The sequence below is a fragment of the Hemitrygon akajei genome, chromosome 2, assembly GCF_048418815.1.
Source record: "Hemitrygon akajei chromosome 2, sHemAka1.3, whole genome shotgun sequence".
NCBI lineage: Eukaryota > Metazoa > Chordata > Chondrichthyes > Myliobatiformes > Dasyatidae > Hemitrygon > Hemitrygon akajei.
This window is the reverse complement of record NC_133125.1, coordinates 10,092,195-10,106,873: the sequence shown is the minus strand read 5'-3', so window position 1 is coordinate 10,106,873 and position 14,679 is coordinate 10,092,195. Positions and strand designations below refer to the sequence as shown.

General features: G+C 40.7%; 1 non-coding gene across 1 annotated transcript; it reads left to right on the top strand.

Annotated features, from left to right (window-relative positions):
• The first annotated feature begins 14,266 nt into the window (after window positions 1-14,266).
• Window positions 14,267-14,339, top strand: trnar-ccu (transfer RNA arginine (anticodon CCU)). The gene has a single exon. It is a non-coding gene; the product is annotated as a tRNA-Arg (tRNA).
• Window positions 14,340-14,679: the final 340 nt, after the last annotated feature.

Below are 14,679 nucleotides of genomic sequence, written 5' to 3'. Positions count from 1 at the left end.
GAATTAGACGAAGTGTTTAATCTGTACATTGTTTGCGCTGAGTAATTAAGGGTACTAAATCTATTCAGCTTAAAAACCATTAGAAGTAAGTTTCTCCTTTCTGAAGTTGTACTTAGCGCTGTATGTATCAATTAAAGCAATTTAACAGATGAGAGGCATAGATCAGGTAGACCGCCAGAGACATGTTTTCAGGGTGAAAATAGCTAATACAAAGAGGCATAATTTTAAAGTGTTTCGAGAAAAGTAGAGGAGAACATTAGGGGTAAATTTTTACACAGAGAAGCAAGTGAAGCAAGAGAAGCACCCTGCAGCCATGGTAGAGGCAGATACATTAGGGACGTTTAAGAGAATCATGGACGATCAAAAAATGTTGGGTTATGTTAGGTTGATCTTAGAATAGGTTGATTCCTTAAGGTTCTCATAGCTAGGGGTGGTAATAGGGATTAGCTCCAACCATCTATTAAGTAATCCCAGTGGCATATATCTCAAATAGCCTCTGACAACCAAGACCAGCTCCTGGCCTTCACAGCTGCTTTAGCTACTAACCCTGGCAGCATCATTTCTACTGACAAAAGAAGGGCAAAGGCGGTTACTGGCACCTTGTCACTTTGGGCAGATGGGGCTCATCAGCCATGGTTGGCAGCTCATCCAGGGGAAGGAAAACTCTGATCTCAAACTTCAGCTGTCATCTGGCTATATTCATTCATGGGGAAGGCTATGGGAATAAACTCCAAAGGAAAATTCACGAGCTAGAGTCCCTAAGGCAGTCCGACATTGAGTTCAATGCTGAGTGGCAACTCCTCCAATGCTGCTGGTGTGAAACTGTATCGATCTCTGCCATTCCTTTGGGTTTGTCAGATGTGCGGAGAGTGGGGATTGGGACATAGGCAGCAGCGTGTTTTCCATATTGTATTGTCCAGGCTAGCCAGCTAAAACACAACATCCACAGTCAATCCTGACCAACAGAGGCCAAAGAAAGAATAGGTTAAAAGGTCGGGACAACGTCGTGGGCCAAAGGTTCTGTACTGTGCTGGACTGTTCTATGTTCAAATAATTTCTTGAAACTTGATTGTTTTATGATTAGGTTTCAACTCAGCAGGATATTCCAATCAAAAACTGGATGTAAAATGCAGACTCCTTTACAAAGAGGCATGTCAGTTATATGAAATAAAATAAGGATTCAAAAAATATATAATTGACATACATAATTGTACAGTGATTAGGAAAATCTGATCTAATCCTTGTCAAGATTACATATCCCATCATTTCCCCACTCTCACCTCCCACATCCCAAAATGATGCAAAACTCCCAGGCAGCTGAATCTGAGTTATTAATAGATCCATCAGGGTAGTTCTTTGGGACTTTTCTGGGGCAATTTTCATTCATGTTTTGGAGCATGTTGATTGCTTGTGCAAGCCACAAGACATAGGAGCTGAGTTAGGCCATTCAGCCCATTGAATCTGATCCACCATTTCATCAACAATAGAAAATCTGCAGATGCTGAAAATCTAAGTAACATACACAAAATGCTGGAGGAACTCAGCAGGCCAGGCAGCATCTAAGGAAAAAAGTAAACAGCCAATGTTTTGGGCCATGATCCTTCATCGGGACTGGAGAAAAAAAGATGAAAAGTCAGAGTAAGAAGATGGGGGGAGGGGAGGAAGAACTACTCAATAGTATTGGTCCCTTTCCTAAACTGGAAAGGGACCAATATCCTGGCGGGCAGGTTTGCTAGAGCTGTTGGAGAGGGTTTAAACTAGTTTGGCAGGGGGGTGGGAATCAGAATGTGAGTGCAGAGATTAGGGTAGAAGGACAAGGGCATGATGCTATGTGTTCTGAGCTGATGAGGAAGGACAGGCAGGGGACAAAACATAAATGTAGCCAGTTAGAGGGGTTGAAATGTGTCTATTTCAATGCTAGGAGTTTTAGGAATAAATGGGATGAAATTAGAGCATGGATCTGTACGTGGAACTATGATGTTGTGGCCATTACTGAAACTTGGCTGGAGGAAGGGCAGGATTGGCTGATGCAGGTACCGAGGTTTAGGTGTTTTAAAAGGAATAAGATGGGAGGTAGAAAAGGGGGGAGAGTAGCATTACTGGTCAGGGATAGTATCACGGCTATAGAAAGGGAGGACACTGCAGAGGGAGTGTCCACGGAGTCAGTCTGGGTGGAAGTCAGAAATAGGAAGGGATCAATCACTGTGCTGGGAGTAGTTTATAGGCCCCCAAATAGCCCTCGGGACACCGAGGAGCAGGTAAGCAGGCAGATTTTAGAATGGTGCAAGAAATACAAGTTTGTAGTTATGGGTGATTTCAACTTCCCTCATATTGACTGGCACCTCCTGAGTGCAAGGGGGATAAATGGGGCTGTATTTGTCAGGTGTGTTCAAGAAGGATTCCTGACACTGTATGTGGACCAGCCGATGAGAGGAGAGGCTATACTGGATCTAGTTCTGGGTAATGAACCTGGTCAGGTGACAGACCTCTTGGTGGGGGAGCATTTTGGTGAGAGTGACCACAACTCCCTTAGCTTCAGCATAGCTATGGAAAGGGATAAAATCAGACAAAATGGTAAAGTGCTTAACCTATGCCAATTGGTGAAAGGGATAAAGACTGGAGATGCTCCTATGACTGATGCAGAAATCAAAGGGGTTATTTCCTCCATGAATTCAGGGAAAGTACCTGGTCCGGATGGGTATACAGCAGAATTTTTTAAATGTTTTTCCGCTACTCTCTCTCCTTGGTTATACAGAGTTTTTGAAGAAGCAATTAGATTGGACAATTTGCCACAATCTTTTTATAGAGCTTCTATTTCTTTAATATTGAAGAAAGATAAAGACCCTACTGATTGTGCATCCTATAGACCAATATCCTTACTGAATGTAGATTCCAAGATTTTTTCCAAGTTACTTGCATCCAGGTTGGAGAAGGTATTACCCCAAATTATTTCGGAGGATCAAACCGGTTTTATTAAGAATCGTTATTCTTTTTTTAATGTTAGGAGGTTATTGAATATTGTGTATACTCCTTCACATAATATTTCAGAATGTGTTATTTCATTAGATGCGGAGAAAGCATTTGATAGAGTTGAATGGCCATACTTATTTAATGTGTTGGAGAAGTTTAATTTTAGTCCGACATTCATTTCCTGGATTAAACTGATTTATCATACCCCAGTAGCCTTGGTGTTTACTAATAATCAAAGATCTCCCTTTTTTTGTTTATTTCGGGGCACTAGACAAGGCTGTCCTCTTAGTCCACTATTATTTGATATTGCTTTAGAACCCTTGGCAATTGCTATCAGAGAATCACAGGTTATTCTTGGTATTAATCGTGGGACAGATATTCATGTTATCTTTGTATGCAGATGATTTATTATTATTTATTTCCAATCCTGAGAAATCCATTCCTGTAGTTTTATCATTGTTGGCTCAATTTAGTGATTTTTCTGGGTATAAGTTAAATCTTAATAAGAGTGAATTGTTTCCTTTAAATAGACAGGTCCCAATTTATGGAAACTTACCTTTTAAATTAGTTAATGACTCTTTTATTTACTTAGGGATTAAAATCACAAAAAACCATAAAGACTTATTTAAGGTTAATTTTGTACCCTTAATTGATCAGATTAAATGCTTGTTTACTAAGTGGTCACCATTATCTTTATCTCCGATAGGTCGGATTAACACTATTAAGATGGTTATTTTACCTAAGTTCTTATATATTTTTCAAGCGATACCAATTTTTATTCCGAAATCTTTTTTTACTAATGTTGATTCAAAAATTTCCTCATATATTTGGCAGAATAAAAATCCTAGGTTAGGTAAAATATACTTACAGAAGGCAAAGAAGGAAGGGGGATTAGCATTACCTAATTTTAGATTTTATTATTGGGCAGTTAATATCAGATATTTGATATGTTGGTTGAAAGATTGGGATGGATCTTTTAGCCCTCATTGGGTGAGCCTGGAATTTAAATCGGTACCAGGTTTTGCACTGGGTTCTATTTTGGGGACTTCTCTCCCTTTTGCTCTTTCTAAATTGCCGAAACAAATTGAGAACCCGATAGTTAAACATACTTTACATACATGGTTTCAATTTCGGAAATTTTTTGGGTTGACTCAGTTTGTTTTAAATATTCCTATTGTATCCAATTGTTTTTTCCACCCTTCAATTATAGACCAAGTTTATTTGGCTTGGAAGACTAAAGGATTACTACGATTTTCTGATTTATTTTTGGATAATTGCTTTATGTCTTTTGAGCAATTATCAAATAAATATAATTTGCATAGATTTCATTTTTTTTAGATATTTACAGATTAGGAATTTTTTAAATACTGTACTTCCTACTTTTCCAAACTTTGTGTCTTCAGGCATTTTGGAGAATTTGTTTGAATTAAACCCCTTTCAGAAAGGGCTTATATCAAAACTTTATAATATAATTATGAAGATACATTCAGAGCCCCTTTATAAGACAAAAAATGATTGGGAAAGAGAGCTCAACCTTATTATTCCTATTGAGGATTGGGATAAAATTCTTCAATTATTTAATGCATCATCTATATGTGCTAAACATTTATTAATACAGTTTAAGGTTGTACACAGGGCTCATATGTCCAAGGATAAATTGGCTCATTTTTATTCCTATATAAATCCTATTTGTGATAGATGTCAATCTGAAATAGCGTCTTTAACCCATATGTTCTGGTCATGTCCGCTTTTGAAAAAATATTGGAAAGATATTTTTGATATTATCTTTGCGGTATTGAACATTGATTTACAACCCCATTCTATTACCGCAATTTTTGGTTTACCAATGATGGACTCACTTCATTTATCTTCTTCCGCTTGTCGAATGATTGCATTTCTTACACTAATGGCTAGAAGATCTATTTTGTTGAATTGGAAGGAAATTAATCCTCCTACTGTATTTCATTGGTTTTCTCAAACTATGTTATGTTTAAATTTAGAAAAAATTAGAAGTGGTATATTTGACACTTCTACTAAATTTGAAAAGATATGGAGACCATTTATTCAATATTTTCATATGATGTACTAGGACCCTGTTCCAGGCCTATTTGATTTTCCAGTTTTGATTTCATATATGTCAAGAGGATCGGAGTTGATGACACTGATGATTTTGTATTTTTGTGAGATATTATAAACAGCCCTTTTTTTTCTCTTTTTTCTTTTTTCTTTTTTCTCTTTTTTGTTTTTTTCTTCTATTAGTTATTAGATTTTTAGATTAGTTTTTTTGCATAATGATTTTTTTTTCTTTTTTCCTTTTTCTTATTTCTTTTTATTTTATATTATGATACACCTAGGTTTGCCTTGTCTGTTTGTATATTGTATCATTTACGATGTGGGAATACTCATTTATACTGTAATCATTGTTCTTGTAATCTTTTATAGTTAGTTGAAATATGTACGTTTGTAATCCCATTATCTATGTACCAATTTTATTTTGTTGTTATTAATAATGATAATAAAAAGATGGAAAAAGAAAAGTAAAGACTGGAGATGGAGGAATCTGATAGGAGCGGACAGAAGGCCAGGGAAGAAAGGGAAGGGAGAGAAGAACCAGAAGGAGGTGATGGGCAGGTAAGGTGAAAAGATGAGGAAGGAAAATGGGAATGAGGAATAGTGACGGATGGGAGGGGTGGGCATTGGAGGCATTACCAGGTTTGAAAAATCGATGTTCATGCTATCAGATTGGAAGCTACCCAGACGGAACAGAAGCTGTTGCTACTCCAGCCTGAGTGTGGCCTCATTGTGACAGTAGAGGAGGTCATGGACTGACATGTCAAAATGGGAATAGGAAGTGGAATTAAAATGGTAGCCACTTTTTCTAGTGGACAGAGCATAGGTGCTTGGTGAAGTGATCTCCCAATCTACCAAGCACATCCATCCCTTCCCTGTACCTTCTGCTTTCTGCAGGGATCCCTCCCTATGTGACTCCCTTATCCATCTGTTTCTCCTCACTGATCTCTGATCTCCCTCCTGGCATTTATCCTTGCTAGCGAAACAACAGCTCTGGATTTTACCCTTGGGGTTTACTCCCAAAGTCTTCCCCATGAGGGCAAGGCAACGGATGTTTGAGATGACAGTTTTCCTTCTCCTAGATGAACTGCCAAACATGGCTAACGAATCCCATCTACCCAAAGTGACTTGTTTTAAGGTGTCAGTAACCCACCTTTGGCCCTTCTCCTGTCTGTAGAAGCAGTTCTGCTAGCTTAGTAGCTAGGCCACATGTGCAGGAGAGCTGATCTTGGTTGTCAGAGGTTATTTGAAGCGCACACCATTGGGAGCATTTAATAGGTAGCGGAAGCTTTTTCCCATTACCACCCCTGGCTGTAATAACCTCAAAGAACCAAAGTTTAAAGTAAATTTATTATTAAAGTACGTGTATGTCACTAAATAATAGCCTGAAATTCATTTTCTTATGGACATTCACAGTAGAATAAAGAAATACAATAGAATCAATAAGAAGCTACACACAAAGACTGACAAGCAAGCAATGTGCAAAAGAAGCCAAATTGCACAAATCCAAAACAAGCTAATAATAATAATTAACAATAATCCCACAAATTATATTATGACTGATCTGTTATTACAGATAGGACAATCCATAATAACCATCCGGATATAATAACACAGGATAGACAAGCAAGAACAGCTTACTTAACAGATATAGCCATTCCAAACACACATAACATACTGAAATCAACAAGTGAAAACAGCCAAGTGTTGAATTAAAAGAGGAAATTGAAAGACTTTGTGTAGGCATTGTCCCTATAGTAATATCTATAAATGGCATCATCCCAAAGGTACTACACAACAGCTTTAAACAATTAGACCTACACAGCAATATTTATATAAATCTTCAGAAAGCACCACTAGAATAGTCCGTAAGTTCTTATCAATTGAGAAATTGGCTATGCCCATACCTCAGGCTTTACCAGCTTTAGCTGAGAAAAAAAACAGTAATTGAAAATGTAAATAAATAATACTGAAGAGCATGAGTTGTAGAGTCCTTGAAAGTGAGTCCATAGGAAACATCCCATAGACTCACTATAGAAAATATCCTCTCCGCATCCACTCATCTAGGCCTTTCAATATTCAACAGGCTTCAATGGTATTCCTCCTCTTTCTTCTGAACTCTAGTGAGTACCTCATACACAACTCATACATTAACTGGGTAAGATAGAAAGGAATATTGGTGAGGCTCCTCCTGAGTCAACCCCATGAATTAAAACACTAACCTTTGGTGCAGAGAGAAGTGTGAAGGCAAGAGTTTTCATTGCATTCAGGTGTAATGCAGAAGGATTTTTACAAATGGATGTGACAGAGGAGGAAGATCGCCTTTCAGCAGCATTCACTCACGGCCCCATGCCATCTGTCAAAGCAGGAGCTGTAGCCAAACACCATGAATACACATCACCAACTGTGGCTGTTAAAGTTACATTATCCCTCAACTTCTACACCACAGGCTCATTCCAGACTGGAAGAGATGACTCAAGCGATATGTTCGTTTGCTGCCCATGTTGCCATGAGGCAAGTGATAAATCATTTCTTTGTAAGAAGGCAGTCCTGTTCTCCCCACACAGACTGCTGATCAGAGTAAGAGAGCTGGATATCTTTACCTGCATCTTGCTGTTTTCTCCCTAGGATCATAAAACATACAGTACTGTGCAGAAGTCTTGCACACACACACACACACACACACACACACACACACACACACACACACACACACACAAGAATTTTGCACAGTACTGTAGTGATTTTATGTATTGCACTGTACTGCTGCTGAAAAAAAAAGACACACGTTTGAGTGATGATAATCCTGATTCTGATATGGGTCTCTATTGTGGACTGAAAGGTGGGAAGGGGGCAGTGAGAAGGGAATCATGGTTGGGAAAAGGGGAAGGGAAAGAGGAGGGAGCAGGAAACACCAGAGAGACATTCCATAATGATCAATAAACCAATTGTTTAGAATCAAGTGACCTTGGCTGGTGTCTCAGGTCTGGGTGTGGCTGCACTTGAGCCCATTTTCTGCCCCTGTCACTCCTTCCCACCTGTCCCACACAGCACTCCACCCTCTCCATTTCCAACATCCTTTGTTCCTGCCAGATTTACAAACTTGCTCTCTGCACCATAGCACTGTGCAGAATTCTTAGACACCCTGGCTCGATATATATCCTAAGACTTTTGCAAAGTACAACAGGAATAGAATAAGACCTTTCAGTTAATTCTGCTCCATCATTCCATCATGGTTGATTTATTACCCCCTCTCAACACCATTGTCCTCCTGCCTTCTCCCGGTAACCTTTGATACCCTTGCTAATCAAGAATCTGTCAGACTCTGCTTTATATACAGTATACCCAATGATGGTCTCCACAGATATCTCAGTTCTCTCTATCTAAGCCTTTAAGATTTCAATACGTTTCAATGTACAGTAATCTCCCCCGCCCCCCCCCCCCATCATTGTTCTCCCCTAGATTGAGTGGGTGCGGACAGGATGTTTCCTGCAGTGTGGAAGTCTAGGACCAGAAAGCAGAGTCTTAGAGAAGAAAGATGACCTTTTAGAACAGAGATGAGGAGGAATTTCTTTAGCTAGGGGGAGGTGAATCTGTGGAATTTATTGCCACAGACAGTTGTGGAGGATATGTCATTGAGTATATTTAAACTAGAGGTTGATGGGTTTTTGATTTTCAGGGATCAAAGGGTTGTGAGGGGGAGGTGGTGTGAGAATGGGGTTGAGACAGATGTGAATCAACCATGTTAGAATGGTGGAGAGGACGTGATCCGCTGAATGAACTAACTCTGCCCCTGGGTCTTGTGGTCTGTGGTCTTATAATTATATTCATCAACATGGAAATCACTTTTTACTCTGAGTCTTACAGAGAAATAAGGAACTGTTTGCATTCAACATTAGAAATGACGATGAAATTTGAGTTCTTAGTTAGCTATTGAGAGAACGAATCTTCATCTTCACAACTGGATATAACTGTTGCCATTTAGTTCAATTCCCAAATACTAGAGGAACTCAGCAGGTCAGGTAGCATCTATGGAGGGGAATAAGCAGTCAACATTTTGAGCAGAGACCCTTCATCAGGACTGGAAAGGAAAGGGGAAGAATCCAGAATAAGGAGGGGAAGGAGTACAAGCTAGAAGGTGAACATACACCAATCCTCTTAGAAAGATCAGAAGTGGAAAGAGCGAGCAATTTCAAGTTCCTGGCTATCAACATCTTTACGAATCTAACCTAGACCCAACATATTGATGCAGCTACAAAGAAGGTACAACAACGGTTATATTTCATTAGGAGTTTGAGGAGATTTGGTGTTGCACTAAATGCACTCACAACTTTTACAGATCTGCTGTGGAGAGCATTCTAACTGGCTGCATCACCATCTGGTATGGGGGTGGGTGCTACTGTGCCGGATCGAAATAAGCTGCAGAGAAATGTAAACATAGTCAGCTCCATCGTGGGCACCAACCTCCGTAGTACCCAGGACATCTTCAAGGTGAGATTGTTCAAAAAGGCCATGTCCCTCATTAAGGACCCACTCAATGATTCAGGAACAGCTTCTTTCCCCCGCCATCTGATTTCTGAATGGGCATTGAACCCATGAACACTACCTTGCTACATTTTTGTTTCTATTTTTTCACTAATTTAATATAACGATTTAATGTATATATTTACAGTAATACAGTTTTTTCTAATGTTATGTATTTCATTGTACTGCTATGGCAAAGTCAACAAATTTCATGACATATGCCACTGATACTCAACCTGATTCGGATTCTGATAGGTGAAGCCGGGGCAGTGGGGAAGGGGGATGAAGTGAGAATCTGGGAAGTGATAGGTGACAAAATTAAGGCCTGGAGAGGAAGGAATCTGATAGGAGTGGAGATCAGAACATAGGAGAAAGGGAAGGTGGATGAGCCCCAAGGGAAGCTGAGGAGAAGAGGAGGTAAGAGGCCGGGGTAGGGAATTGAAGAAAAGGGAAGGGGCGTGGGGAGGAGAAGTATTACTAGAAGTTAGATAAAAATACGTTCATTCCATCAGATTGGAGGCTACCCAGGGAGAATATGAGGGTTTGCTGCTTCAGAGGGAGAGTGGCCTCATTGTGGCGGTAGAAGAGGCCATGAACCTACATGTTGGAATGGGAGCGAGAATTGGAAATAAAATTGGCCACTGGGAAATCCTCCAGCATTTTGTAGATGTTACTCTGCATTTCCAGCATCTGAAGAACCTCTCGTGTTCATGCTTCCATTCCTGACTGTCCAACTACATAACCACTTTTGTTCTGAAAATCTGTGCCATTTATTCCAGACACACCTCATTTCATATTTTTTGGCAACAATATCTTAAAATGTCAGAATAGGTATGTACGCTAATGACAGCTGGTGCTAACTGATCATCACTTTCTTCAACCACTCCATTTCTGAGATTCCATAGAATAAACAGAAGTTCATTTGAAGTAAACTGAGAAAAACCATGTGTTCGTATTTCACTGAAGTTTCCTAAATATCAAAATTTATTTCCACCTCAGGCCATTTGTAACTTTAGCATCGTTTGTAACTTTGCTTGAGCTTCCAGTTATATGTCATCTCTCACCAGCATGATAGCCTATTGCAGCTTTCTTAATTGAATTGACTTTATTTCTTACATCTTTCACATACATGAGGAGTAAAAATCTTTACGTTACATCTCCGCCTAAATGTGCAATGTGCAATCATGGTAATTTATAAAAAATTATAATAAATAAAACAGTCAATGTAACATAGAAATACACTCAAGCCAGTGTGAGTTAATCTGTCTGATGGCCTGGTGGAGGAAGCTGTCCTGGAGCCTGTTGGTCCTGGCTTTTGTGCTGCAGTACCATTTCCCAAATGGTAGCAACTGGAATAGACTGTGGTTGGGGTGATTCTGGTCCCCAATGATCCTTCGGACCCTTTTCTCACACCTGTCTTTGTAAATGTCCTGAATCATGGGAAGTTCACAACTACAGATGTGCTGGGCTGTCCGCACTGCTCTCTGCAGAGTCCTGCCATTAAGGGAGGTACAGTTCCCATACCAGGCAGTGATGCAGCCAGTCAGGATATTCTCAGTTGTGCCCCTGTAGAAAGCTCTTAGGATTTGGGGGCCCATACCAAACTTCCTCAACCGTTTGGGGTGAAAGAGGTGCTGTTGTGCCTTTTTCACCACACGGCTGGTTTGTACAGTCCATATGAAGTCCTCAGTGATGTGGATGCCGAGGAACTTAAAGCTGTTTACCCTCAACCCCAGATCCATTGATGTCAATAGGGGTTAACCTGTCTCCATTCCTCCTGTAATTCACAACCAGCTCTTTTGTTTCTGTGACATTGAGGGAGAGGTTGTGTCAGAGAGATGACTTCTTTCCTGTAGGCCACCTCGTTACTGTTTGAGATTAGGCCAATCAATGTAGTGTTGTCAGCAAATTTAATTAGCAGATTAGAGCTGTGGGTTGCAACAGTCATGGGTATACAGGGAGTAATGGAGGGGACTTAGTACACAGCCCTGAGGAGCTCCTGTGTTGAGAGTCAGAGGGATGGATGTGAGGGAGCCCACTCTTACCATCTGCCGGCGATCTGACAGGAAGACCAGGATCCAACTGCACAAGGCAGGGTCAAGGCTGAGGTCTCTGAACTTCCTGTCGAGCCTGGATGGAATTATGGTGTTGAATGCTGAAGTGTAGTCTAAGAACAGCATTCTCACATAAGCATCCTTCCTCCAGATGTGTAAGGACGGTGTGTAGAGCAGTGGCTGTTGCGTCATCCGTCAATCGGTTGTGTTGGTAGGCGAATTGTAGGGGGTCCACTTTGGGTGGTAGCAAGTTGCAGATGTAATCCTTGACCAGCTCTCAAAGCATTTGCTTATTATTGAGGTGAATCCGACAGGACGCCAGTTGTTCAGGTATGTTACCTTGGTCTTTTTTGGTACAGGGACAATGGTGGATAATTTGAAGCAGGAGGGCGCTCTACACTGGGAGAGGGAGAGATTAAAAATAAGTAGAGCTCATTTCTGTCTGTCAGCTTATCTGTTTCTGGAATACTCATCTACGCCTTAGCTATTGTTAAACTTAACTATTCTAATACTATTTCAGATGACCTGACCATCCTTAAGCTTGAACATAGAACATCGAACAGTGCAGTACAATCCCTTCAGCCAACAATGTTATCCCAAGCTTTTCACCTATTCTAAGATCAATCTAACCCTTCCCTTCCACATAGCCCTCCATTTTGTTAATCCATGTGCTTTTCTAAAAGTTTCTTAAATGTCTCTAACATTACCACCTCTAGCCACCTCTCTGAGGAGGGCATTTAATACACCCACCAATCTGAATAAAAAATGTGTGTTAGCCAGTTCTGCCTTGGAAAAAGAGTTTCTGGCTGTCCACTCAATTTATGCCTCTTTTCATCTTGTACATCTCTATCAAGTCATCTCTCATCCCCCTTCACTTCAAAGAGGACAGCCCTAGCTTACTGGCCTTTCCACATAAGACATCCTCTCTAATCCAGGTGTCTTCCTAGTAACACACAGAATGCCGTAGGAACTCAGCAGGACAGGTAGTATCTAAGGAGAAGAATAAAGAGCTGCCATTTTGGACCAAAACCCTTTATTAGGTCCCTTCATCATCCTAGCAAATCAACCCTGTACCCTCTCTAAAACTTCCACGCACTTCCTACTATGAGGTGACCAGAAGTATACACAATACTCCAAGTGCGGTCTAACCAGAATTTTATAGAGCTACAACATTACCTCGAAGCTCTTGAACTCAATTCCTCAACTAATGAAGGCCATGGTAAATTGCACCTAGTGCATTGGTAAGCAGTGAATTCCGGGGGAGGTATAAAGGAGAATAGATAAGGTTTAGAATGGTATATCTACACTGTTGTCATCATGTGGAGGCTTGTGTCCTTCAAGGACTCCATCATGTGATGCCAACTCAGGGTCACCCATGTTGGAACAGCTGTGGATGAAGATTGATCCAACCACGGCTCCCGAACACACAGACTCACGTCTGCCCCTCCTGGGCCATGCCATATGAAATAATAACAGCATCTCGTATAGTATTAATGTGAATGCTTCCTTGATGGTTGATAAACACAAGATCTTCTGTAGATACTGGAAATCCAGAGCAACATACACAAAATCCTGGAGGAGTTCAGCTGGTCAGGTAGCATCTATGGAAATAAATAACATTTCAGGCTGACCCTTTTTCAGGACTGGAAAGGAAGGGGGAAGAGGCCAGAATAAGAAGGGGTGGAGGGAAAATGAGTGCCAGCTTGTAGGTGATAGGTAAAGCCAGGTGGGTTGGGGGGGAGTGATAAAGTAAGAAGCTGGGAGGTGATAGGAGGAAAAGGCAAAGGACTGAAGTTGAAGGTATTTGATAGAAGAGGACAGTAGACCATGGGAGAAAGGGAAGGAGGAGAGGCAGTGGGGGAGATGAAAGGCAGCGGAGGAGAAGAGATAAGAGGTCAGAGTGAGAAATTGAAGAGGGAAGGGGGGGATTTTAAAAAAAATACTGAAAGTTAGAGAAATCAATGTTTATGCCATCAGGTTAAGGGCTACCTGGATGGAATTTGAGGTGTTGCTCTTCCAACCTGAGAGCAAAAGAGGAAACCATGAACTGACATGTTGGAATGGGAGTGGGGATTGGCATTAAAATTGTTGGCAACTGGGAAATACTGTTTTTTGTGGATGGAGCGGAAGAGCTTGACAAAGCAGTTCCTCAATCTAGGCCGTGTCTCATCAATGTAGAGGAGGCCACATTGGAGCACAAGCTATAGCAGACAACATCAAAAGACACACAGGTGAAATGTTGCTTCACCTGGAAGGACTGCCTGTGGCCCTGAATGGAGATGAGGGAGAAGGTGAATGGGCAGGTGTAGCTGAAGGCTGGTGCATCCTTGATAGGCTGACTGGTTTCTGTGCTGAATGACTTTTTGATTTAAAGTAGACCATACAGATATGATATATCATTTGATTAATATAATTTGAAAGCATTAAACTCAGTCATTTCATGAGTACAGATTAAAGTCAAATACTAAATGTGCATGAATGTAGAGTATATATTAATTTGAAAACCATTTTAATGTTCTTGTTAAAAGCTTGTCAAGCTTATAATTCAGCTTTTACATCACCCAGTCCACTGCACAGTCATTATAAAGTACTAGGAATGCTGACCTAATGGAAGCTTAAAGGCCAGACAAAGAAAGTGGCATTGCACAGCCCCAGTGGCCTAATGGATAAGGCATTGGCCTCCTAAGCCAGGGATTGTGGGTTCAAGTCCCATCTGGGGTGATGAAGAAGTCCTTTTACTGGTAGCCTAGTGACAAACCACCAGAGAAATGCTTTACCATGCCAGTAATGGTGGTTCAATTCACATTGCTGTCAGAAGGGAGTTTGTACATTCTTCCTGTGATCTTGGGTACTCTGGTTTCCTCCCACATTCCAAAGACCATAAGAATAGAAGGCATAGGGGCCGTATTAATCCATTCAGCCCATCGAGCCTGCTCCAGTTTTCCATCATTGCTGATTTATTATCCCTCTCAACCCATTCTCCTGCCTTTTCCCTGTAACCTTTCACACTCTACCCTTACTAATCAATAATCTATCAATCTCTGCTTTTAAATATACCTAA